The sequence below is a fragment of the Orcinus orca genome, chromosome 14 (genome assembly GCF_937001465.1).
Source record: "Orcinus orca chromosome 14, mOrcOrc1.1, whole genome shotgun sequence".
Taxonomy (NCBI): domain Eukaryota; kingdom Metazoa; phylum Chordata; class Mammalia; order Artiodactyla; family Delphinidae; genus Orcinus; species Orcinus orca.
In genome coordinates, this window is record NC_064572.1 from 4,512,299 (window position 1) to 4,517,249 (window position 4,951).

At 37.5% G+C, this 4,951-nt stretch overlaps 1 pseudogene; it reads right to left on the reverse strand.

Moving 5' to 3' along the window:
• Positions 1-1,322: 1,322 nt before the first annotated feature.
• On the reverse strand, positions 1,323-4,701 carry LOC125961085 (NOP protein chaperone 1-like; annotated as a pseudogene).
• Positions 4,702-4,951: the final 250 nt, after the last annotated feature.

The window sequence follows — 4,951 nt, forward strand, 5'->3', positions numbered from 1 at the left end:
CCAGTGAAGTTACACTTTCATATCCACATGGATACCATGGCTTAAAATGCCCTGTACATGCTCAATATACCTGTAAATTCATTTATCGACATCATTCGGTGCCTACTGTGTACGATCCACCAAGCTAAGGAGTGAACCAGACAAATACAACTCTTCCCACAATGTGGCATGAATATTATCTGGTAGAAGACAATCCTTAAATATTCACACCAATAATCCATCACAGCTGTGTTTGGTGCTACAAAGTATGCCCTTTGCAGCTGAGAAGTCTCGTTTCCAGATCTGTTCACTTCTGCATACTTTGAGTGCACAGCCGATTTCCAATTCCCAATGAAAAATACCAGAAGGAACTTGGAGAATTATCTTCAGTGTATTTACAAGATGTCATAAGCTAATGAGAGGAGTAGGAAAAAATAATTAAAACAAACCCCTAAAATATTAGGCAACAAAGTCTCATCAGCTCAATGCACTTGGAGACAGTCCTTTAAATTCTCAGGTCTATATCCTGAGCAAAGCCAGGCCCATGACAGATGAGGTCCCAAACAAGTTAAATAAGATCAAGAATGTGGCAGAAAGGCAACTCCAATGCAGGATCATTTTGCCTTTTGAAAGGGAAAACCTGTTACTACCTCTTTATGTACTGTACCCTATTTTCCTGGGATGTCCCTATTCTCTACAATGAATAGGTTTCAAAACTGTGGGCAACTGGAAGGAATAATTTTAATAGCTGAAACAAACAAAAAATTCCTTTATGAGAAAAAGAAAAAAGAAAACCAAAAAAACACAAAATTTTCCAACCAGCAAATTTTACATGCATTGAGAGGCTACAGAGTCACTGACAGTGATTAAACCACAGAGCACCAGTTTTCCAGCTCAAACTGGAAAGGATTTGTTTTAAATTAAAGTAGATATGTCTGAGGGCATCTAAATATAAGTAATTCTTTACTTTGTAAAAAATTTCTCCCTCGCGGTGGGATAGGGAGGGTGGAAGGGAGACGCAAGAGGGAGGGGACATGGGCACACATGTATACATATAGTTGATTCACTCTGTTACAGACCAGAAACCAACATAACATTATGTAGAAACTATACTCCAATAAAGATGTTTTTAAAAAAAAAAGTTCTCCCTCAATGAACCCATTTTGATGGTAAGAAATAAATGTGACTTTATAATAACCTAAAAAAAACCCAACCTAAGTTTTTGTTGGTTTTGTTTTGTTTTGTCAGTATGTGGGCCTCTCACTGCTGTGGCCTCTCCCATTGCGGAGCACAGGCTCCGGATGCGCAGGCTCAGCGGCCATGGCTCACGGGCATGAACCCGTGTCCCCTGCATTGGCAGGCGGACTCTCAACCACTGCACCACCAGGGAAGCCCCAAGAGGCCAATTTAAAACAAAAACAAATGGGTAACTTGTATTTTTACTTTAAAATAAGTTTGAGATTTCCGAAGTCTATGCTGATGAAAGAGGATGCCAACAAATTCACTCATCACCATACATAAAGTTAAGCTTTCTAAACTAAATCTCTTTAGCATGAGATCAAAAACAGTCTGCTCTTAGAAGATTCCCCAAATGCTATCTCTTCCAACTCTTTAAAAGCTAGCTTCTGTTTCTCCAAGAAGCAAAATACATTCATTTTTGCAAACAAACACTATAGATATCTGAAATGCAAAATAACCAGCAAGCCACATTATTTTCCACAGAATTAGCGGGAACTATCACCTGTTTCTCAGATTGTTTATGTCCCTGTTTTCTTTTTCTTCACTGGCAGGACGGTCCAGAACCTCTATTTTGCCTTTTCCATCTTCTGAATGAGGAAGCTTAATTGTATCGATGGTGACTTCACCTTCAGAAAAGGTGCTATCATCTTCATCCTCAAATTCTGAACTGTCCTCTGAACTGTCTTGTGAATTCTCTTGTGAACTGTCATCTTCTTTTGAATCAGACTGATTCATCTCAAACAAGGCCACATCCATTTGCATAACTTTTCTGAGAGTCTCGTCAATATTTTCAATATTGAAATGAGCAGGTGGTGCAGCTGCCATTTCTTTCCTTAGCTTTTCGTTTGCCTGAGCCATCTGTGGGAGAAAGCTCTGTACTTGGTCCAATAGGGGACTCCTCTCTATCCTGTTTGAAGAGTGGAATTCTTTCTGGAATTACGCTTGGAGTTGATGAGCAACCTGTCCCATATACCTCCGCGGCCGCCCCTGCCCTCCATCAGCAGCTCTCTGGACACCAAGACCCTGGAGCTGTCCCGGGAAAACGATGAACAGCTTGCATCGGGCTGGGATTTGCCGTGGGCCTCCCTGCTGCTCGCCCGTCTTTAGAGCAGCCCCTCCAGGCCCAGATGCCGGAAAAAGGCTGGGGACATCTTTGTTTTTTAACTGATGAGTTTAAACTATATATATATGTGTATATATATATATATATATATATATATATATATAAATTACTGATATGGAATGACATTTAATTGCCAATTTGTTTTCTCTAATGTCATATAGCTTTTCTGTCCCACATTTTCTCACATACTGACGTCCTTTGTTCTTACATTTTGTACTCATTTTCAAAATTAATTTCTTTGGCTGTTCCAGGTCTTAGTTGTGGCATGGGGTGCCTTTGATCTTCTTTGCAGCATGCGAACTCTTAGTTGTGGCATGTGGGATCTAGTTCCCTGACCAGGGATTGAGCCCAGGCCCTCTGCATTGAGAGCGTGGAGTCTTCGCCACTGGACCACCAGGGAAGTCCACTGACTTGACTTACTTTTAATTTCCTTATGTGTATATTCTATAGATAATCAATTTGTGGATACCATGGAGGTTACATATAAAATCCTATCAAACTAGCTTAAACTGATACCAACATAATTTTAATCACACACAAAATCTCTATTACATCTCCAATTACATTACACATTAATTACATGTTATTAATGTCACAAGTCACATATTTACACATTAATTACATGTTAGTAATGTCAAAAGTCACATATGTATACATTGTTTTCTGTTAATGTAGATGTACGAATTCGTTATTTGGGGATGCTATAACAAAATGCCACAGCTTGGGTAGCTTATAAACAGAAGTTTATTTCTCATGGTTCTGGAGGCTGAAGTGTGAGATCAAGGTGGTTAGGTAAAGGTCTTTTTCTGAGTCATAGACTTTTCATTATATCATCACCTGGAGGAAGGGACTAGAGAGCTCTCTGAGGTCTCTTTTAAAAGCACACAAGAGACTTCCCTCGTAGGCCAGTGGTTAAGAATCCGTCTTCCAATGCAGGGGACATGAGTTCGATCTTTGGTCAGAGAACTAAGATCACACATGCCGAAGGGCAACTAAGCCCATGCACCACAACTATTGAGCCTGTATGCTGGCTCTACAGCCTGTCTGCCACAACTTGAGAGCCTGTGTGCTGCAACTACCGAGCCCCCATATCACAGCTAGATATGAAGCCTGTGCATCACAACAAAGATCCCACGTGCTGCAACTAAGAGCGAATGCAGCCTAATAAGTAAATAAATACATATTTTAAAATAAATAAAAGCACACACATTATGTTCATGGTGGCTCTGTCCTCATAACCTAAGCACCCCCCAAAGACCCTACATCCTAATACTAACACATTTGGAGGTTGTATTTTTAACATATGAATTTTGGGGGAAACAATCACGCAATAGCAATAAATTTATAATTATTTTAATATTTTGGTTTAAAAAATATCCTAGAATAATAAAAAGTGTAGCTACAAGTCAAAATTATACTGTTTTCTCTATTTGTCCATTTATTTACCTTTATCAGAGACATATATATTTTCATATGGCCTCAAATTACTGGTGTCCTTTCATTTGAACTTGAAGTACTCCCTTTAGCATTTCTTGAAGGATAGATATTATGGTACTGAACTCCTTCAGCTTTTGTCTGAGACTGTCTCTCATTTTCCTCATTTTTGAAGAATAATATTGTAAGATATAGAATTGTTGGTAGGTAGTTTCCATCATACTTTAAGCATATTATTTCACTCTCTTCTGGCCTGCAAAATTTCTGATGAGAAAGCAACTGATAATCTTACTGACAATCACAATTAAGTGGATCATAATAATTGTCACATATAACTTTGTTTATATATATTTCTTAATGCTAACCTATTTACAAAAGTATTTATTGTTTCAAATTTTTGTATTTATCATTCTAAGATTACTTAACAAATCTATATTTTTATTCTACTTATTTATAAAATAAGAGGTTATTAGCCAAAATTATGAATTCATAGCTGAAATGTGTGGTAAAACATTCTTGATAAGCGTTTTTCCATGTCTGAGAATTTTGATATGAACTCCGGCTTTTCAGTTTGATTTTAGCATTGATAGATCCAGTGTGAGGATTCAATGTTGACTAAGGAATTAAAAATCCCTCAGCGCTCTCCTTCATTCTTTATAGTAAAAGTGTTTTCTATGCTGTGAAAACTCATGTGTATGTAAGTCTATTGAATGATATTCTCCAGTTAAAATGATCTCCATGTCAGTTACATACACATAGTATGTAAATCTTCTGCAATGGATATCCCCCCTTTGTAGCATTTCTACTAGCTATCATCAAAATTCAGTCTAATTTAGTCCATAAAGTGAACACTTTATGCTGGTCTAGTGTTTACACTGCACTGTAACTGACTTCTATGAGTCTGCTGAATTCCTAACTTACCTCATTCCCAGGTTTCACATGTGGATGACCAGGGTTCACACCTGAAGAAATTTACTATTTTCTTACAGCTACATTGTTCCACCAGGAAAATAACTTGCCTGGATATCATTTCTTGCTTTTTTTTTTTTTTCATTTCTTGCTTTTAATGGTCACAGTATTTGCTTGAAATAAGACAAAAATAATAATTAAATTAAATAAATAAATAAGAAACGACACATGTGACATTTGGGGGTTAAATTGTTGAAAAGTACATTA